General features: G+C 49.4%; 1 long non-coding RNA gene across 1 annotated transcript in view; it reads left to right on the top strand.

Moving 5' to 3' along the window:
• Positions 1-5,308: 5,308 nt before the first annotated feature.
• LOC103675555 overlaps positions 5,309-22,560 on the top strand; it is a 30,163-nt gene continuing 12,911 nt past the window's right edge. Inside the window, exon 1 of the long non-coding RNA XR_571893.1 lies at positions 5,309-5,367. This is a non-coding gene — a long non-coding RNA (uncharacterized LOC103675555). The remainder of the gene's footprint in view (positions 5,368-22,560) is intronic.

Genomic DNA, 22,560 nt, shown 5'->3' with positions numbered 1-22,560 from the left:
GCTCTGCCATTTTACTGCTGGAGAAACCGAGACCCGGGGAGACTTGGCAGCTTGTCCAAGGTCGCACAGCTTGTTAGAGACAAGTTTGCGCCTAAGGCCAAATTCTCTGTTTCTGTAGAGCTCCGTGAGCTCTTCTCCTGAAATTTCCCCTGAAATTACTCAAGTCTACAAGCCTCTGCAGGCCAGCTGAGGTCAGCTTGTTTCCGCCCAGTATCCTTCTCTCCTAGACTTCCTGAGAAGTTACTGTTTTCTGTCTAGTTCTTGGCTCCCTCTAATTTAGCCCTGAGTTTCCTCCGAGCTTCCCTGTCCTCTCAAGCTCTTCCATACTCTCCACTTGTGGTCCAGCTGCCCTGATTTGCTGCTGGTCCTAACTGTCCTCTCCCACCCAGCCCCAAAGTCTCTCTGCCCCTCTTAGCCAGGCTGGGGGCTCTCACTTTTCCATTACCCCTTAGCAATTAGTCTGGCTGTTGGATTATGTAAACAGTGGCTCAATGCGGAGTATGGCCCTGTAATCACAGGCCAGTCCCTGCCCCACTGTCCCATCGGCGTTCATGTAGCTGTCTTTCACTAAAACACTGTTCTTCTCCAGTGGCAGGCTTACTAAAAACACTGTTCTTCTCCAATGACAGGCTTGTGGGTACCATTCTTCTGAGGGCTCTTGGGAGAACAGGGCATCACCCTTCATGGTACAGAGCCATCATTCTGTTGATCAACCTGCAGCAATCCCCAAGGCATTGCGCTCCGGCAAGCTTGCTAGTGCAGTAGACGAGAAAGCCACCTCTTCCCTTAGAGGAGTGAAGCCAAAGCAGTTCATAGAAATCATATCTAAAGCTTTTACCCCCAGGCTTAGCATAATAGAGCCTTAACTTACATTTGTGTTGAGAGACTGTTTACCCTTGTTCAGGGCTCTCAAGTCTGATGTAAATCCAAATCACCCAGGGAAACTGTTTAAAAATAAGTTCTTCCCCATCCTCCCTGCGCCCCCCCGCCAAGCTTCCAAAATAGTCCCTGGGAGCGGGGTAGGAGTGGTTTAAGGATCTCCATATTTTAAACTCTCTCTACCTGATTCTGATGGTTGACTAAATTGAGAAGCACAGCCTAGATAGGTAACAGAGGCTGTGGTGAGGCTGTTAGGACATATTGGTAGGAAAAAGGATGAGGAGAAGGGTCCGAAGAGCATGGAGAATGAGGTTATGCAGTCAAGCTCTCTGAGGCTGGACATGTATCCTAGAACAGGCTGTATGGAGACAGATTCTAGGCTCAGCTCTGCATATGGCACTCCTTCTTGGTCAGGAGTATCTCCTTCAGGTACACAGACTGAGAAACCAATAGGCCTGGTCACTCTGAACTCCTGCCCTGCCGGGGACACAGGATGGCATGCCATTGGGGGCTTCTGGGCAAAACTGATGTCTTCCATGTTTCCCACCGTGGCCCCACACGGTGAAAGTTATTGAACAGTGTTGGTAAGTCTCACTCTGACAAGACCATTAGCTTTTTATTCTCTATGAGTCTGATGGCAAGAAAAACACATTTTATTTTTAAAAAATTTATTTATTTATTTGAGAGAGAAAGAGACAGAGATAGCGAGAGAGAGCATGAGTGGGGAGGAGAGGGAGAAGCAGGCTCCCTGCTGAGCCGGGAGCCCGACATGGGGCTCCATCCCAGGACCCTGGGGTCATGACCTGTGCTGAAGGCAGACATTTAACTGACTGATCCACCCAGGCGCCCCAGAAAAATACATTTTAAAAATATGTGACTGACATAACTTTGCCTCTATCACTTCCCAAATCCTATCTATCTATCTATCTATCTATCTATCTATCTATCTATCATCTATAAAACAATTTAGCAGCTTTTATGCATCAAAAGGTGGTTTACATTGGAAACCCAAGTGACAATATTGGATGTGTGTTCACCCTGTCTCTCCTGAGAAGGACCAGTAGCCATGTTCCTGCTGGGTGACCTGCCCCCACTGTGGCTTGTTTTAATCAGGGGTCATTCCAACAAGCCCAATCCTATGTCTCTTCCAATAAACAAGAATCAGAACTGAGAAAATGGAGCCAGTCTGGGCCAGTATCTATTTAGACCTCTAAAGTGAACACTCATGAACACTGGAGTGCATTTTCTGCCAAGTGGATGGAAGAACAGAGACAATTGCCTACAGAGGGAATAAGGAGACGCTAGAGAGGAGCAGAGATGGGAGACGACGAAGGGTGCTGGTGACCTCACCACTCCTAGTTTACCATCCTACTGATGTGTGGTGCACTCAGGCTCTTGGCTTCCATTAACACCATTGTGTCCTTGTAATGCAACACCCCCCCCTTTTTTTTACATAAGCCTATGCCCATTTTCTGTGCTTGCAACCACTGAGTCCTAACTCAGGAACAGGGAATGGGGTCAGCAGCCCAGCCACAGCACTGAAGCTGACATGCATCACAATGTCATGCATTTGTTATTGAGACCTGCTTTATGTCAGACACGAGGTATTTAATATTCACCAACTTTAAAAAAAATTTACAACCCTAAAAGGCAAATGTTGTTATCTAATTTTACAGAAAGAGAGTTGAAGCTCAAGGAGAAGAGAGAACTTTCTCAACTCACATACTGGGTGGTAGAACTGAGATTCAAACCCATGTCTGGTGTGAAAATCTAGCTTCTTTTCAACTACACTGCTTTTGCGTGTCATGTGAGACTGCAGAGCGTGTAGACACTGGCAGGCTGTTCATATTAGGAGTAGCTGGTATCTGGAGGGTAAAAGCCAGGAAGGCAGAGACTACAGCCCAGCTCATGGCCTGAGGGTTCAGTAGGTCAGAGAGTTTTATGCAGAGGCTGTCCAGGACCCTGGAGAGCTCCCAAGGAGTGAGGAAGACTAAACCCTCCTGCTTGGCAGTCAGCCCCTACCCAGCACCTCAAGATGCTGAAGGCTGTTCACTGGCATGCAGGGAGGCTTTCTTCCCTAGGACCCCAGGGATTATCTTGGGTCATCCTCTGTACCCTCCTTCTCCACCAAAAGTTTTCCTCTGCATCAGCTTTTGGGAGAGAATGCTGACTTTGGGGCTCATGTCTCCATGTCCAAAAAGTTGAAAACAACTTAAAAAATCTCTTTCAGGCTAGCCCACCTTTTCATAGATGAAGTGATTGACAAATGTGATCTGTTAATCATCCAAGCTTCCTTTGGCAATGTAAAACCAAACTGGCTGCTTTGCATAATAAAAGGTTAAAATTATGAACCATACAGAGAACAAATAAAGCTTGATCATTCAGGCTCAAAATTTGTGACTAAACATCCTCGCACTTGCTTTTCACATTCACTCCATCGTCACATGTCTGCCCTCAACCGCGGCTGTTTATTTTTAATCTACGTTTCCCAAAAATAGATATTAATAATTTTCCTGCAGCTTCTCTGGCAGCACCCTCTGCATCGACCAGGAGCGACGATATTTCTTCGACCCTATGCATTTGGGGTTTTCTTTGACACTGTAAATGGATATTTTACTTGGTATTTAAGTTGGCTCTTTGTGGGAAACATTGGCCGGTTCAAACTTCCTTAATAAGTTCTTCATGACTGCATTTGCGATGACGTTAATGAAATCGTTTTGAATATCAGTGGGCAGATAATGAGCCCAGAGGCCGTGACAAGGGTGAAGGCCCAGATGGGTGGAGGGAGGGGTGGTGGGGTGAGTGAGGAGAAGTGGGAGCAAGGCTCTCTGGTTCCTAAAGCAAGGTGGAAATAAATTTTAAGCCCTCAGGGTCTGACTTCTCTCTTCTTCTCCTATGTGGAGAGATTTTGGTGGGGGTATCCAGGAGTTTGATAGTTCTGTCCTCAGCCTGTGGAGGAGAATTATACCCAGGAATATTTTTCCATCTAGAAAAGTGAGGACATTCCTTTCCCTGCTTAGAGAAAGACCCTGGGAGTAGAATCTCAATGCTTTCTGGATGCATTTAGCTTCCTGCCCCATTTATTGCTCTCTCTACATTCCACCATGATGTCTGGTGCTCTATATCCTAACACCCCTTCAACACCATCTATCTACACTGCTAGGAGCAGCTCCCGGCCCTCCTGCCCCGCTCTTCCTGTCCCAAGCAGAGGTCAGCCTGAGCTCCTATCTCTGCATGTGGCCTCTGGCCATTTCCTTGTGCTGGGGAGGGCAGAGGAGGCACTTAGGGCCCTAGCACAGGGACCCCCTCGATCTGCATCCTCAGTTTGTGGGTCACCACAAGCTGTCCATCCCAGGGTGAGCCAGCTGTTCAGGGAATGGGAAAGGAGAATCACAGGCCTGGACAGGGCAACTTTGGAAGGGTCTGAAATAAGGGGTGGTGCTGCACCGTCGGCCCAGGCCACCACACACCGCTGGCAGGTGACGCATCACATCACTCCAGCGGTTCTCTTCACGTTGTGTACGTTGCAGGTTTGTAAATGAATGACCATAGTTTCCTGGCAATCAGGTATGTTGTGCTAACAAAATCGATATATCACAACAATTTTTTAACAGTTGGATGCAAAATGAGTTGTGGAAGAGGAACTTTTGTCTGCTTTGTACGAAGATGCTGTGTGGGCTGGTGTGGCCCTCTATCTGGAAGCCCTATACATTTTGAGGTACTTTCTGCATCTAGTAAATCTCATTCTGTCCATGGTGTCTGGCCCAGGAATGTGGAACTAAAGTGGTTTCCAAAACTTCAGTTCAAGATGTGGCCCAGCTGCTCAGTTGACTGGTTGATCCTCAACTGATCCCCTCTGGGCTGTGGTAGCTGCAAAGCCCCTTGGCCTTATCCTGTTGGGGGCATGGGGAGGCGCAGGCATGGAAATGATGCCCACAAACTTTGAAATCTGGGATGTGGTACCGTTTAAGAATTCTGACCTCATAAGATACACAGGGCTAACGCCAGGCCCAGATCACTCCCCATCCCTGCAAACAGCAGTTCCATTTCATCCTTCTAGACATTCCAGAGCTGCTGGAGTAACAATCCGCTCTTCAGAAGGGCCATTCAATAGCTGTGGCCCTGCCTGGCCCCTCTGGCTCTTCCCGTAAGAAAACAAACAGGAAGGCGATGCTGGCAGTAAAGAGAGCAGGGCCAGGGGCCAACCAGATGGCCAGAGAGGGGCGCCGGTGCAGCCAGATGTGGCTGTTACTCTAGGCAACAGATGACCTGGCTGAGCAGCCCAGCCAGTGAGTCCCCCAGGGAGGTCACTGTGAGGCCAGGGGCTGTGGCTTTGCCTCACTGAGGGCTCAGAAGGCGCCTTCCTCTCTGGCCTTAGCTGCCCAGCTGTTCACCGGAGAGGCTGCAAGAGAGGATTTCTGTGGCCTCGCCAGCTCTATAGGTGTGGTTCTGGGCAGCTCACTTCCTGACATGGCCCGTACGTGCCAGGTAAGGGGAGGGCTCGCATGTGGGTTTGTGTCCACCTTGGCCCTGTCTTTGGAGCCCGGAGCTCTCAGGCCACCCCCAGACAGTTGGTTTGGGAGAAAACGCATTCCTCTCCCATCCGGGGGTGGGGGGGCGTTGCGCATGCCTCAGCCCAGTTCCTCGGCCCAGCATCCCGACAGCTGGTCTCCCAGCTGGAGCACACAAAGGTGCCAGAGCAGCAGAACCACTCTTGCAATTGATTTTAGAGAGAGGCTTGGAGGTTATGTGTGTTTTTTCCCCCCTGGAGAAGCTGTTCCCTGAAGCCAAATATCTCAGCTCAGGGGAGTACAAAGCTGACAGAAATAGATTTTAGCCAGGACAGCAGAAATGGGAGGAGGGGACAGGGGCTCAAACCCTGTTCATTCCAACAAATCAGCACCGGCCATGTGCTCTACCCTGGGGGAGGGGACGACAGGTTCCTGGAGGGAATGGCTTCCTGCCATTTTCTACCTCCTGAGATACCAGATGACAGCACCTGGACCAGTGTCCTCATTCAGGGAGGGACAGCAGGGAGAAGAAGTTATGTTAGGAGGAAGGCTTCTATCATCACTTCAAAGAACGGGAGCTGGGTTGTCAAGCTAATCATACCTGGCCAGGAATAATAATAGTAATCACGGCAACAGTAATAATAGCAACAGTAACTAACATTTATTGAGTGCTGGCTATATACTGCCAACAACTAAATGTATTATTGCATTTAACCTTTGTGGCAAAAGGATAAGATAGTAACTATTAGCTTCATTTCCCAGACAAGAGACTGAAACTCAAAGAGCGTAACTTGCCTAAAGCCACCCAGCTGGTCCGTAGCAATGCCAGGATTCAGACTCAAGCCTGTCCAACCATAAAGCCCACGTGTTTAGCCACGGGGCAATGTGGGTGAGAAGCAGATCTGCCTAAAGGGCTTGTGGATCCCAAGCTGCAAGGGATGAGAAGTTGGCCAGCCAGGCGCTCTGGGGAGGAGGACCCAGTGATAGACAGGTATTGGTGGTTCAGACAGACGTCAGGCACTCGGGGGGATGTCCTGCAAGAAATAGCTGGGGATATGGGCCTGGCAGATGGGCCTTGGATACTCGGAGTCTGGGAAGTTGGGGGAACCCTGGGAAGGTGGTCTATGTTTGGGTGCCTAGCAGGAAGGCAAAGCAGGCGAACTGGCAGACAGAGGGTCAGTCCTGGAGAGGGATCCCAGGAGAAAGCAGCCCCACCTCATATGAGGAGGTTCTTCTGAAGCCTTCAGAAGCTTCTACAAACCAGGCCTGGCCAATCAGCCTCTCTTGGGAGCTGGTTTTGCACAAGCTCCTTGGGTGATTCTGATTCAGATGCCTTGGTAAGATACTTTGAAATACTCTAGCCCAGGAAAAGTGATGAGAACAGGGAGGCCCCAATCTCAGAGAAAATGGGCTGCAGGGCAAGTAATTAAGGCTGGAGCTTGAGCACCAGGACAATGGGGTCCGGCCCCCAGGACAGAGACCCTGGGACTCCAGGAGGAAGCTATAGAGGAACCAGTCAGGTGAGTGAGGTCCTTAGATCCCTCCACATGGGGCTGGTGGGGCAAAAGTTAGGATTTGGGCTTGTAGTGATGGGGATGGGAGAGATCTTGTCATTCTCCAGCTTGAAACTTTATAGGAATTTTCTACACCCATAAAATAAGCCCCAGTTCCTTCCATGCCTATCAAGACTGTGTGCTTGAGCCCTTGGCTAGCTGTCAGGCTCCGTTCCCTCCAGGCTCCTTGTGGTTACCACGCTGTATCCACATTGCTCTTACTTCAATTCCCCTAACATTCTTCTCCTTCCTCTTCCAAGCCTCTGAACACACTGGTCCCTTTGCCCCGATGAGCTTCCTCTCATGTATGACTGCCTCCTTCTTTTCTGGAGGAAAATAAGCCTTCTTTTCTGAAGCCTTAGAAAGTCTTTGGACATCCTATGTGAGATGGCTGCCTCTCCTTCTACCCTCCAGTTATTTTCCATCTTCCTCCTTTTTGCTTTCTCTTGTGGCTCTCACGAATATTCATGATGTCTGTCCCCTACCCTCTCCCAGTGGACCATGAAGTTGGGAGGTGTGTCTGCCTTGTTTACCTGTGTTTCCCTGGTACCTGTTGCTTTGTTGATACCTGATTAGTATTTGGGGTGGTAGGTGATGTGGGGAAACTACAGGGCTTAAGAAAAATCTCTCTGGAAACTTTCTAAATTTTTTCTTTAACACTAACTTAACCTTTAATCATAGGAAAGTAGGGAAAATTCACATCGCCTCCTAGATTTATTGTCCAGGTCTGAAAGGGATGAGGTGGGGAGAGGATGTATGTTCACAGGGCTTAAAAAGGTAAAATAAATACAACACCACCCATTGACAGGTTACCTTCTTGAAGGCTCTGCTTGAAATGCCACCTCCCTCAGGAAGCCCTTCCTGATCATCACCTGCTTTAGCCAGTCAGACCTGACTACTCCCCCTGCTGTATTTTTGCTCACCTTTGGTATGTCTCCTGTGGTGCTTATCACATTGTGCCTGGGTTGTGCTATGTTTGTGTGTGCATGTCTGAACTCATCAAGATGCTTTTGATTGCAAACAACAGAAACTCAACACAAACTAGCTTAGCCCATGAGAAATTCATTGACTCATATAACTAGGAATGAAGAGGTATTTGCTGGCATCGGACGAGGCTGGTTAGATCCAGAGTAACTATGATGAGAGCTCATCTCTCTCTCTCTCTGTCTCCCTCCCTCCCTTCCTCCCCCTCTTTCCCTCTTTTCCTATCTCTCTTTTTTCTTCCCTCCTCTACATCACTCCATCTCTTGGCTCTTCTCTCTTCCTTCATTGAAGAATTTTATCTATGTAGTAGGGAATAATACCACTGCCAGCTCTAGGCTTATGACATCATTGGTCACTCTCTATGGAGGATGAAACCTCTCTCTCACTGTCTTATAGCAAATCCCATGGAACAGTCCTGATTGGCCATGCTTGGGTTACATGCCCAGCCCTTTGACCAATCCCTGTGAATGGGGAGGGGGATTGGTGAGGACTTGGTTACATGCTCATCCTTTCCACCAGGGCATGGGCCACTGTGATTGGCAGTCTCATTAGAATCACATGACTGGAGAGGGGGAGGAGTAGTTTGCCACAGGAAAGGGACATGGACAAGAGGTGCTGGGAAGAGGAAGGAAGTTTACTAAAATATCTATAATGGCTTCTATTTCTTTTTTTTATAATAATATTTTTTATTATATTATGTTAGTCACCATACAGTACATCCCTGGTTTTTGATGTAAAGTTCGATGATTCATTAGTTGCGTATAACACCCAGTGCACCATGCAATACGTGCCCTCCTTACTACCCATCACCAGCCCAACCCAATTCCCCACCCCTCTCCCCTCTGAAGCCCTCAGTTTGTTTCTCAGAGTCCATAGTCTCTCATGCTTCATTCCCCCTTCTGATTACCCCCCTTATCCCTTTCTTCTCCTACTGATCTTCCTAGTTCTTATGTTCCATAGATGAGAGAAACCATATGATAATTGTCTTTCTCTTCTTGACTTATTTCACTTAGCATTATCTCCTCCAGTACCGTCCATGTTGCAGCAAATGTTGAGAAATCGTTCTTTTTGATAGCTGAGTAATATTCCACTGTATATATGGACCACATCTTCTTAATCCAGTCATCTGGTGAAGGGCATCTCGGCTCCTTCCACGATTTAGCTATTGTGGACAATGCTGCTATGAACATTGGGGTGCATATGGCCCTTCTCTTCACTACGTCTGTATCTTTGGCTTCTGCACAGCCAAGGAAACAGTCAAAAAAACTAAGAGGCAGCCCATGGAATGGGAGAATATATTTGCAAATGATACTACAGATAAAAGACTGGTATCCAAGATCTACAAAGAACTTCTCAAACTCAATACACGAAAAACATATAATGGCTTCTATTTCTTAAGTGTCTATATGTTAGACTTGGTGCAAGACCTTTGCTATATGTTATTCTAAACCCTTCACCAACCAGTAGAGGTAGGTATTATGCATGTATTTAAAGATAAAGAAACTAAGTTCAGAGAAGTAAAGTAACTTGCCCAAGCCACAGGATCCAGACACAGGTATGTTTCCCTAAGACTGAAGCTTGACCCACTGTACTATTATTTCTGTGGGTAGAGATTATCTAGGAATAAAGTGATAGATAATCTCACATAGTCCCACCTGTGAATTATATCAGTCAAGATAGGCTTGGGTAAACTACAGTAACAAACAGGCTCCAAATCTTAGTGGCTTAAAACAGTTCTCTTTCTTGCTGGGTCAACGTGTCCATTATGGGACAACAGGAGTGCTGTGTTCATCGTGGTAGCCTAGGGACCCCAACTGATGGAACAGCCACCATCTCAAATGTCACCAGTCCCTGTGCCAGAGAGAAAAGGAAATTTGGGAGGTCTAGAAACGTCTACTTCCTAACTCATTGGCTAGAAGTAGGGATACAACTTCATCTAACTACAGGGGCCCACAAATGCAAATCTGTCATGGGATCCAAAAAGAAAAAAAAAAAAAACTGGAAAAGTTTAGAGAACAACACTAATGAGTTTTTTAAAATCATTTTGTAATTTTTCTGTGGTATGTAAGAGAGTAATTTTTAAATGTAATAATATAATTTTAGATCAGGGTATTATTAAATATTGGATTATAAAGTTTATTTTAATCACTCTTTAATTATATCCATAATGTTTAAAGATGAATTTGGGCATTTCCCCCATTGAATAAGTGATAAATAATGTTTAATTTGCTTTAAGTTAATTATGCAGAAAGGTGATTTGTTGACAAAATTGTAATTTGATGTTTCATTGAAGACCAAATATATTTTAAAATGCAAGTTAAGTTGCAATAAGTTGCAGCATCAAAAGCTGTTTTTTAGGACCTTTTTGTTGGGAGTTACCAAAATTTTTGTGTTTTGAAAAATCAACTTGTTTTTTAAATGTAAAGGGTTTCTTCTATTGTATATTGAGACTAAAGAGAAAGCTTGAAACAGCTATATATAAACACTTTTCAAAAACACATTACAGGAGTGGATCATCTTTATTCTTAATAAATAAAAAAGCCAAATTGACTATAATTGCCATTGTGTGCTTGCCCTTTTTAGCAATGGTTTATGGAGTACTGGGAAAATTTTGAGGATTACTCTGTATTTTATGTTCCTCATTAACTTGATATCATATTTCCATCTCAGTGTTCCTTATGCTTCTTGTCTTAAACCGGTGGTCCATACTGGGTGTAAAGTAAGCTGAGTATGACTAAACATAAAAAGAATTTAATACTGTGTGATGGCTAAAGCTACCAGGGTGATCTCGGTGGTCGGCTACGAGATGAGCAGCAGGCTGGGGACTGAGTCAAGGGCAAGCATTCCTGATCTCAGCTGATTCGGTGGGTGTGTTCTCATGGCACGCCTTCAGAGCACTTACACCATCCATTTAAAAAGTAAATATTTTATTTTTGATTTAGACAAGAAATGAGAACGTAGTATCTTGCCTCAAGCTCCTAGATCCCTTGTTCTATCTTCATGGATCCTCGGGCTCCCAGTCAACCCTGGGGAAACGCTTCACGCCAGCTTGCAGCAGACGGTAGGGCTGGGCGGCCCATCCTGGAAGTCAATCATCTTTGCATGTTGCCGTCCAGGTGTATTCCCCACGGCGTAGATGCTGGTATTTGTCGATTGGAGGGAGCAAAGGGAAAAAGGAGGAAAAGACCAATGTCCTCTTCTTAAGTATATTCTGCTTCCCAGTTTACAAGGGGGTGGACAGCATTGCCCAGGTCTGCAGCCAGGGATCGAGAAATGCTGTTGGGCAGAAGGACACCGAAGGGACTGGAAAGAGAAGCAGACATCCCCCAGTAACCCATGTGTGAACTCCTGGGCGGTGTCGTCCCCCACCCCCCCCACCCCACCCCCCCACCCCCCGGCTGTGAAGAGCTGAGATAATGAAGATAGAACAAGTTCAGAGAAGGGCGGCAGAAGCCATCCTGGAGACATGACTTACTGGCAGAGAGTTTAATTGGTTTAGCCTAAAAAGCCCATTACGCTCTCTGGTGGCCACAGTGATGCTATAAATATCTGCAAGGTGGCAACAGGAGAAGGGGCGGAATCTGGCTGGCTGGGCACTAATGTTAAGACCGAGGTTTGGAGGGAGGGCAGAACCTACTGAGGGTTTGATCCCACTTTAGGGGCTTGAAGGCTTTCTCACACTCAGAAAGAACCCTTTGTTCAAACAAAAGCATACGCGGAATTCTGTTACATGAAACAGACTAACAGCTGGGCCTCTCTAGTAGAAGTGGGGAAGGGGGCCCAGAGCCCCTCTCTGCCTCCTACCCTGGAGGCACCTCCCCAGGGATTCCCCCAACCGCCCCCACCAGCCCCAGGGCTTGGTTGGGAAACCTCTATGCTAGCGACTCTGAAGCCTTCTAGCTCAGGGAGAAGACACACAAAAAGAGAGGGGGATGGGATGCAGCTCGAAGCAGGGTGGCTGCGGGGAGAGAGGTTTGGGATGAGATCCTGGGGGCGGTGAAACAGTCCCAGCCGAGCCCCTGAGGAACAGGGTTCGTGCCTTCATGCCATGGTGAGCCGTCCTCGCTGCCCACTGCAGCCTCTGGGGTAGGAGCTGGGGGAGTGGGGGCCTTGCGTGTGTGCCTGGGGGTCTGGCAGGCTCCGGAGAGGAGCTCACCCTAAGGAAGCCCTGTTGTGCGAGGCATGGGGGTGTGGGGAAGACAAAGAGTGGCATCATCTGGCCTTGGGACTGCCCAGGAAGACAGTTGGCAGGACAGGACCGCGTGCCCAGAGGTGCGGTCTGAGCTGGCCCAGACAGTCCCCCATGTGTTGGGGGGGTGGTTGGGTACGACCAGCCCGTGGTGGGGAGGGTAAGTCTCTCTCCGATCGGACAGCCCGGATGTGGAAGCCAGCTGGGAGGGCCCGGGAAGACCCCTGAAATTCTCCATGCCTTGGCTTGCTCGTCTGTGAAATGGGACAGTAGCCTCATATGCCTGTTGCTGAGGATTGAATCAAGGTCCCATGTAAAGAGCTTAGCAGGCACCTGGGCACTCAAAGCTTCGCTCTGTGATTCTTGTTCTGTTAATCGGGTTTCAAGGTGTGCATGCGTCCCATAGACTCTGGACTCACTCTGCTCTGGGAAAGTGGCCCGTGCAGGCTTCTTAGGTCACAGGTGGGACCCTAAAGCTGGAAGGAATTCCTGGAGGGGACTCTCACGCTTGGAGGCACATTCTGGCAGGTTCTGGCAATCAGGGGTTGGGTGGGCAAGTTTCCTGGTGTTGCTTGGGAAAGTGATAGGGGCAGGGTGAGGGGAAGAGGGTAAGGAGTGTGGTCCAGCAGCAGAGAGAGGCCCTGGGGAGGCTGTAGGTGAGTGACCCCAGTGGACTTTCTTCCAGTAAGAAGTGAGAGAGGTGAGAGAAGCCCCCATCCCGGGCCACAGTCAAGCCTCCGTCTGTGCACCTGTATGTAAGACAGGCATTGACCAGTGCCTCAGGATCAATGCAGGACTGCCCCCCCCACCTTCTTTGGTGTGACCACCTCAATAACTTTGCTATTAGCATTTCCTAACTTGCCAAAGAGAAAATGAGGCACAGAGAGGTCAGTTAACACATCCAATCTCATACAGCCGGGACGTGGTTCAGCGGGGAATCCAACCCAGGTCTGTCTGATATAGTCCAGTGTTCATCATGGCATTTGCCCCAAGTGTTAGCCTTCCCCCTCCCTCTCCCTCTCTTTCCCATACCCCACTGCACCCCAACCCATCCCACCCCGACTGCCCACCAGCCAGCAGAGCTCCCAGGGCCTCCTGCTGCGGGTCAGGCCAGCCCTGCTCCAGAGAGGCAGCCGGTGCTGCAGTGCCCATTACCAGCGCTCTCCTGCCCTCTTATGGCCGCCCCTGAACCAGCTTCAGCTACAAGGCTCCCTGGGGCCTCCGGGGCCTCAGAGTCCAGCCTAGGAAAGCTGGGGCTTGGGCAGGCTCTGCAGGGCAAGGATGTCCTGGGTCCTGGCTCCTAGAGAGACACAGAGGGCTCAAATCCACCCCCAGAGAGGGAGGGTGGGACAGTTCCTTCTTCAAGGGATCCCCCCCCCCCCCCCCCCCCCCTCCCCGTCTCACCCTCTTTACACCAGGGAACAGAGACAGCTCCAGGTATCACATCCTGCTCAGAAACATGGCTCTCTGCTGCCTGGAAACCAAAGAAAACACCCAGCAATGGGGAAGCACGTCTATGCTCTGGTTTCTAGGTCTCAGTCCTCCCAATTTCCCTCCTCGTGCTCTGGGCTCCACTGAAGCCTCTGCACTCGGCCAACCCCAGATCCCTGCGCAGCCCGTCCCCTTACTTTTTGATGCTGGCCCCTGCCACCAGCACCTGCGAAATCTTACCTTCATTGTGCTCCCCTAACGTGGGCACCTGTGCCCTCTCGCCCCCACTTACAAGATGCAATTAATTCATGTGGAAATCAACCTAAAAGCCCACGGCTCACACTTAGGAGTGTGAGCCCTCGGCTGCAGCCACGGTGCTCCCGGCATTTTGCTCTCGGTTTTTCATCATTCTACAATCATTTTCCTTTCTTGCTACCTAATGCTTATAATAGTAATTTAGTGGTTGATGATTCATCATTTCCATTCATTGACCAGGTAGTAACTGACACCTCCCTCGAAAACAGGTCATTTCTCTTTCCTTGCCTTTTTCCCTCTCCCCAGCATGGTCTCCAGGTCTTGGTCTCCCTAAGTGTGAAGTGAAGCTCCTCTTTCCCAAACCACGGGGCTATGTGAGGACTCAGTGACGTAGAGCACATCATGCCCGGTGCCATAGTCGGGTCGCAGTCTGTGCTCGGCGAAGGTCACTTTTATTTAAAGAAGGACGGGAGCATATGCAGGTTGTCGGAGTGCTGGGCTGAGCGTCAGCGAAGCCTCCAGGGAAGAGGTCACAGGGGAGCGGTCCCCGAAGGGTGTGGCACTGCCTTTGCTGCAGGATCCAGAGAGTAGAGGCTCCTTGCCCTGGGCAGCCCGTGTCACACGTCGGAAGCCCTGGGCACGTCATGGAGCTTCCCCTAAGAAATAGCATCAAGACAGCTTCTCTTTGAATGGCAGGACACTACGCAGTTTATGAAGTCTTTTCATTTTGCTCTAGCTCATTTCATTTTTATAGTAACATTCTAAGGAGATAGGCATCGTGATTCCCATTTTATAGGCAAGGAAAATGAGGCTCAAAGACATTAGTGTGTTCCAAATCGCACAGCTACGTGGCTGAGTGGGGACCCTGGGGCAGATGCGTCTGTCCCTCTCTGCTGGCTCCGAGCTGACACAGCACAGTGTCCGCTTGAGTGCTCTGAGAGGGAAGCCGAGCTTGGTGATGCGGGTTCTGAACTATTTGCTGAAACCTCAGGCCTCGTAGCAGGCATTCTGTGGTTTTGACCAAGCGTAGATGCCTTCCCTCCAGCAGAGGACCTCTGTAAGCTGGGCTAGCTCGGCCGGCAGCTCGCTTCTGGGCCTCCGGGGGAGGTACGGCTTGGCCATTTGCGAGCCCTTCCTCGGCATTCTTACTGATGGTCAGAGGTTTGCGTTTCCCTCTGCGAGGGTCTCGCCCCAGCTCGTGGGCTGCGCTCGTCTGCAGGTGCACCCGCCTCTAACTCACTCAGACTTTGGGAAATGTGACGAAGGAAGGAGCTAATACCAGGAAAGGGCCACTGAGCGGCAGGTACGTCACTTCCGCTCTCTCATTAAATCCTCGAGGGGAGCTTAGGAAGGAATCACGCTCACGTTTCCCATGAGAAATGGAGTCTGTGCCCTGCTCGAGGCCACACACTGGGGAGGGGAGGAGCTGGCTCGTGAACTCCTGTGGCCGATGGCTCTTCTCTTGCCTTTGAGGGTAAGAACTAGGCATCCCAGGGAAGCGTTCTCAGAAGCCAGCAACATCCTGGGCAGGAATTTAAGGTACATTTACCTGAGGCTAAAGTAGAAACTGCTCCAAGTGTTCAGGGACACCTGGGAGCATTAAAATCTAGAATTCCGAGGACAAAGACCTTGCCAAGCCGCTGACAAACAGCTTTAGAATTAAAGGGCTTTAGAATTCGATGAAAGTCAACAAACTTTGATTGCTGTCTACTGTAGGACAGGTGCCGTGCCAGGTGCTTTAGGGAAGCAACGATGAAGAAGGCAGGCTTTGCCTTTATGGGGTTCTCAGGATGGGGACTGCGGCGTTCCCAGAATGGCCGCATTACACGGCTCCATGCCACAGGGGTGGGAGATGCTGATGGCCAAACATTTGGGAAGCATTGCGTTCCGGACCTTTCTTTCTCCTATAGCTCATCTCCATTAGCATTTTCAAAGGCTTGAGAAGGAAAGACACTGGTTTAAGTTTCTTTAGTCCAGACTTTCTCAAACTTATTTGGCAATGGCACCCCCTCTTCCAATGCCTTCTTGCCCCTGGAGGCTTATTTATTCATATCCGTGGAACATTCCATGGAGCACATGTTGGGACACAGGGGTCTGGGGCAGCTCCATGGTGTGGTTGGGAGGTAATGAACACATTCTTTTCTTTTAGAATAAACTAGAAGGATCTCTGTTTGGGGCTATTGTTATTTCTCAGTCTTTGCTCTCTTGCATAGAAGATATGTCTGCCTATGGCTTGGGTTTAGATCTGGCTGCTTTCTTAAAGGGGCGTCTTTTGAAATCGGGGGATTACTCAGGCCTTTGAGACTCTTAGCTAAAGGGATCCCTTGGGTCAGCAAATAAGTGTTTGGGGAACATGAATATGGTCACAGCTTTCATATCATAGGCAAAAGCACAATTTCCAGCAGGGGATTGACGTAGCCTGCATTTTAATAGGGAGAAGATACTGGAAAACAACAGAGGAGGGGCCATTTGCCTCCAGCTCGGAGGGGGGGCGGCGGTGGGGTTGTCAACGAGGCTCTGCTTTCATCTATACTGAGGCCACCCTGCCCCTGGCCAGACGCCAGGCGTTTATTTGCAGGATGAAAACGGGTGGGCAACTGTTCCCAGCATGTCAACATCCAAGCTCTGGCCTTATAACAGCGGCCTTTTCTCAAAGGTGACATGTAGCAAAGCTGTTTACCCAGCAGAGCCCGGGCAAAGAAGTAACTTAGATCTCCAGGGCTGTAACAAAATTAAACGTCTCCATGGGTGTGGTGACATTTTTTCCTTGGTTGGGAAATAGCCTGGCACCCTGATTAAGGGGATGCTGTCAAGGGTCATAAGGCTTGGCCCTGCCCTGGGCCTGTCACGTGTTCTTTCTGATCCTTGAGTTCTTCTGTCAAAACAGGGCCAGGGGCGCCTGGGTGGCACAACTGCCTTCGGCTCAGGGCGTGATCCCGGCGTTCTGGGATCGAGTCCCACATCAGGCTCCTCCACTATGAGCCTGCTTCTTCCTCTCCCACTCCCCCTGCTTGTGTTCCCTCTCTCGCTGGCTTTCTCTATAAAAAACAAACAAACAAACCAGGGCTAATTCCTACTTTGGAATGTCTAGCGCTTGATGAATCTGAAGGCTCCCTGGGGCTGCCACTATGGTTGGATCGTCAAAAGGAGAGCCTATGTGAAAACGCTTTATAAACTGCGTAAAGCACGGTACAAATAGGGTTACAGCCAAACCCTACTGGGTGCTCACAATTTGAGGTCCGTTCTAAATGAGCTACATGCATTACCTCATTTAAGCCTCAACCCTAGGAGATTAGATACTATGATTCCCCCCACTTCACAGATGAGGAAACTGAGACCCAGAGAAGTTAAGTACCTAGTGTATTGTGACATGTCGCAGAACTGGGGTTCCCGCCCTGGTCTCTCTCTACAGAGCCCTAGACCTGAGTTCCTGAATCTTTGCTACGGTAGAAGTCTGGGGGGCTCTGAATATTCTGAGGGAGGGCCCAGGATCCTAAGGGCTCCAGATTCTTTCCTGGGGCCTTTGATGTCAGGCGCTCCAGCGTGAGGAGTAGGGACTGAGGGGGGGCCTTCTCACGCTAGTCCTTGCCGGAGACAGTGCTTCCCCGTCTCTGGGGATGAGGGGGAGTCATCATAAGATGCTGCCCCTGCTGCTGCTGTGACATTACTAGTCATGGGGACATTCGTCCAGGCCTTTGCTTCCTTCCATCCTCACAACTGTGAAGGAGGGACAAGTGAACAGCGCCTTTGAGAGCTGGAGAACCTGAGGCAGAGAGAAAAGTCGTGAAGTCGTGCAGCCAGGAAGCTTCTGAGCTGAGACTCCGAGGCAGGACACGTGGCTCTAGAGCCTGTGCGTTTAACCGCCATTCTGTGTGGTGCTGTGTTTCAGACCCTCGGGAGGCCCGGAGTGGAAGGACTCAGGCCAGTCCCGAGGCCAGACCAGCAGACAGCCAGGGAGGCCTTTCACATATTTGTATCTTATTAATCCTCGTAATTAAGAAGTCTGAGCTTCCTGTGTTTACAGATGAAGAATTGTGGGCTTTGAGGGTTGAGGCTACTCTGAGGCCATCCAGCTGGCCTGCAGCACCTGGTCTGCCTGCTCCAAAGGCCATCCTGTCCCTCTACGTCTTGGTCGCCCTTAGTTGCCCTCCGCTCTCTGAGACTCTGATTCCTGGAAGGATCCAGGTGCACTATGTCCTTCTCAGTGGACACCCTGGGAACCAGGCCTCTCCTCACATCTACTTTATGCCTCTTTCCTCAGCAGCCAAGACCAGGGGCAGGTGGTCTACATAGGGAGAGGGAGGGCCGCCACGAAAAGGTACACATCACTGTCTTATGCCTGTGATGGCTGCATCCAGAGGAGTCTCAGCGGACAAGTTTGGTTTCTCTCGTCTTGTCCTGTGGATTCGCTGTGCAGAACTATGACCACCGCCCCCCCGGAATCACACTGCAGCGCTGAGAAGTCGGCAGGCCGGGGTCCTTCAGCGGGAGGCCTGCTTGGAAGGGCCAGGCTTCTGTCTCGGTGCTGGGAAGAGCTGACGGGGCGGGGGCTGCTGAGCGCGGCCAAAACAGGGAGAAGGCGTTTATTTTTCCACTTGTTCCTTTCGCTGCATTTTATGAAATGCCTACTGTGTGACAGGCACTGTGGTTGGTGCTGGGGGTAAGAACACAAGCTCTGGCGTTGGTGGGACTGGATTGAAACTCCAGCTCCATCCCCGGGCCACTTCACCCGCCCTGTGTATCAGCCTCCTCATCTTCAAAATGAAGCCAGCAGCAGCACCCAGCCTGCTGAGCGATAATGAGGGTTAGCCGAGGCCATGTATGTTAAATGCTGAGAACAGTGCAGGACACATAGTAAGCGCTGAATAAATGGTGGCCATTAGTGCTATTATTATCTCTGTCCTTGGGAGTTCACCGTCTGGCGAGACACAAGACACTAAAAAAACCAAGAAAACAAAAAAACAAAAAAACAGATAATTTTCTAACAACTTGGCCAGGAAGTGGTGCTGAGATACCCCCAGGAGTGGTGTCAGAATTTCCTGCTCGCTGCTCTCTCTGAGCTGCGCTGAGGTCACGTTCTGTGCTTCAAACTGGAGGTGGGTCTGTGAATGAGCGCCCCCTCCGCCCGGAGCCCCGCAGGCTGTGAGGGGTCCCGGCCAGGGGCCCCCTTGCCACCTTGCTGCCATTCAGTGTCACCTTCTGAAAGGAGAGAAAAGCTGTGTTGGAATTGGAAAGAGCTGGTGAGGCTTCTTCGGCATTCTGCACTGCGGATAAGAGACAATGAGATGGAAAATCCAAACGGCCAAAATGCATACGTAAGAGCAAGCCGTTTAGCAGCCTGATGACAGGAGCACATGACATGACTATCCTCTGGCAGATGACAAGCATTTCTGAAGCGACAGAGCAGAAAGGGATTAGTGGGGTGAAGTTGGGGACCCTCACTCACCAGCCTCGTGGAATTCCTCTGGGGGTGGGGGTGGGGTCTGTCTAGACTTGGCAGGGGCTTCATCTTTACATTTTGCTGCACCTGGGAGAATCAGCCGGAGGCGGAACCTTGTTCTCAAGTATCACCTGCTTTATTATATTCACAGTCTTAAGGACAATGTTTCCCCAGAGGCAGAGGGGATGAGACTTGCCAGTGGCCCCAGAAATTCTCAGCTTTAATCAGACTGTGATAATCTTACTTTCTGGTCCTAATTGTAGATAATAAAAACAATTTCAATTGTTTTCTTTACTGTTGTCAACTTTGTACCCAAAAGACCATCTTTGGGGGCTAGCTTTAAAAAGGTAAAATAAAAAAATAATTTATTTATCGTTTTGGAGTAAGCCAGTCCGTATGGAAAATCTATTTCCTTCTAGAAGGTCAGGTGTGCTGGTCTTAGGGTGAGATGGGCGTGAAGCTGGGTGCAATTCTTAGGTCCACCTGTTGGTGGCACTGTTCATTCCTTGGGGTGGCTACTGTAGGGTCCAGGCAAGATCTAGATCTTACAACAATCTAAGCCAAGACTGTGGGCCAGAGTGAGATGGAGAAGCAGACCACGGCAAAGGGAACCCAAAGAGGAGGAATGTAGAGGTGAGCTAGCATCATCCCTGGTGATAAGACTTTTCCCCAGAGTGATCCTATCTTGGGTGTAGTGGGTCGAGCAGCACCCTGCCCACCTCCCCCCACACCCGTCCCCTTCCCCCAACATATGCCCATGTCTTAATCCCCAGAACTTATGCATGTGAACTTATTTGGCAAAAGGGTCTTTGTAGTTGGGGTCAAATTAAGGATCTTGAGGTGAGATCATCCTGGATTATCTGGGTAGACCCTAAACCTTTATAAGAGACAGAAAAGAAGCCCGATGAGGTGAGAGGCAGGCGTTGCAGTCAAGCAACCACAAGCCTAAGGACACTTGGAGCCCCCAGCAGCTGGGAGAGGCAAGGAGTCTCTCCCCCAGCCTTTGGAGGGGGTGCAGCTCTGCTTGATTTTGACCCAGTGATATTGATTTTGGACTCCTGGCCTCCAGAACTATGAGAAAACAAATTTCTGTTGTTTTAAAACCCCAAGTTTTTGGTCATTTGTTATGGCAGCCCTAGGAAACGGGTACAAAGGATTCAGAACTCAGTCGGGAAAACATCAGTGGAAGACTGGAGTCCACGAAGGCTGTGGCTCTCAAAAGAGCACAGGGTGGGGCTGTGGCGGGAGAGAAGGGAACAGAATCAAGGGCCTCTTAACCTCTTCCTTAGATGGCACCCCCTCAGGCCAGGGGTGAGATCATGCTGGATTATCTGGGTGGGGCCTCTCCTGGGTGACGTGGATTGTCAGGTGGTGACTTCCTGCTTTCCGTCCTTCCAGGTGTGCCCACCTGGTTTGTCATGGTCACGAGGGAGAGACTGGCCCAGGTGACGTAGGTTGTATGAGAACATGAGATTGCAGGGAACAGCTGAGGTATCGAGGTAAAGCTTTAGCCCCAGGTCTTAGCAGCTGCAGGGGCTGGGGACGGGGGCGGGGGTGGGGGCGGGCAGGTGCCGCCCAAGTCCCTGGGGCACCGCAGACACCAGAACCCCTTGTCAGGGCAGCTGGAAGGGGCTTTCTGACCCTGATGAACTGGATTCCTGCTCCCACCTGCTTAGTCTGCTCACCCCCACCCTTGAGTTCTTCCTTAAGGCTTCGGTACCTACTGCTCCTTGACCACTGGGCAGCCTCAGAAGAAAACAGCAGGAATGAACCAGCAACAAACAGATAGATACCAAAGAGGCTGTGCACAGAGCCAATCTCAGCCTGACAGCTTCTTTTTTTTTCTTGTAGGACACGTGTGTTTGTGGTCATGATATTAGATTGCACACATTCATAGAGTCATATTTTCTGCTAGTAAAACTGTTCCTGGCTCACATAATGGGATTAAATATATCAGTATTTCATGGTGTTCCGCAAAAAGCCCTTAACTTCCAGGTGCTCAGCCGCATGGACAAGTTTGAGAACCACTGATCTATAATGAAGGGTAAAATCATTGAACACGTAAGTAAGCAGGATGTTTGAGAGAAGCCATTTGTCACTAATTCACCAGTATTTGGGGAGGTGGAAACAGGTATAGGCAAACTGATAAATGTAAGGCATTTAAAATTTTCAAAAGGTATCTCATTAGACTTCACGTCTCATAGAATTCATAGGAAACGCTCTTGGAGACCTCTTTCGGCCTTCAGCGCGAAACCAGAAAATCAGCTTCATTTCATTAGCCAAACATAGCCTCATTGCTTCCTGGCCACACTTTGACTCGTCTGTCTCTGCCTGCCCATGCAAAAGGATGCTGTCTGTGTCAAAGCCGCATCACAGGGGTTGGCCCCAGGCTCCAGAGTCCATACACCCCACTTCTCAATCAGTTGCCTTGGAAAGCACCCTCCTGGGAAGGGACTATCCTGGGATCAGGGCCTCTGTCTCCCTGACCTAAATTGCATCTTACTGAGCTATCCAATAAAACCCAGCAAAAGGACCTGGTGTCCCTGCCGAGTCTCTGCAGGAATTTACAGGAGGACGTTCTGCAAAGGCCAGGAAGCCCCAATGTTGATTGGCCTCCTCCCAGAAAACATTGCCTACATCTGATCTCAGCAGTGAACTAGCCAGAGTGGAGTGTGACATGCTTCTTGGTCACTGGATAATCCCCAAGTCAGTTGGGGTTCAGAGAAGTTTCCAGAAGACCAAGGGGGTGATGGTTTGGGATAAGACAGAGAAATAAAAAGAATAATTAGACTGTACAAATAATAATAAAATTATTTTAATAATATCAGACAAGGATGAGAAAGAAGAAAATAGTTAATAGGGAGCAGGTAAGCAAGGGATACACTCTAGAACTGGAAGAAATGACTAAATCAGACAAAAAAAAGTACTCCCTTGTAAAATGGAGTCTCCTACAAAAAAGCATATGCTTTTAGAGCTGGAGAAAAAAAAGATGTAGCAAATCCCTCTTTGATGGATCCACAGTAGGCGCTTAAAGAAAGTTATGAGTTTGGGAGCATGGTGTTCCTTCGGTAATAATGTGTTTAGCCCCCACCATGTGTCAGGCTCTGTGCTAGGCCCCAAGGAGACAGCATGCACAAGGCAGACACTGTCTTCCCTTTAAGGAATGAACTCTTAGGTGGTAATCCAGAAAGAAAGGTGGTAATTACAGGATCATCTGTAATGATGGATGAGGGGAAGGGTCCTAAAGGGAACCCCAGCACCTGAACAAAGGGGGGCATCCCCCTAGCCTAAGAGGGAGGGGGCAGGTGGGACATTGCT

The sequence above is a fragment of the Ursus maritimus genome, unplaced genomic scaffold (genome assembly GCF_017311325.1).
Source record: "Ursus maritimus isolate PB19 unplaced genomic scaffold, ASM1731132v1 scaffold_7, whole genome shotgun sequence".
Lineage (NCBI taxonomy): Eukaryota > Metazoa > Chordata > Mammalia > Carnivora > Ursidae > Ursus > Ursus maritimus.
The sequence above is the reverse complement of the archived record's forward strand: the minus strand, read 5'-3'. Positions and strand labels throughout refer to the sequence as shown.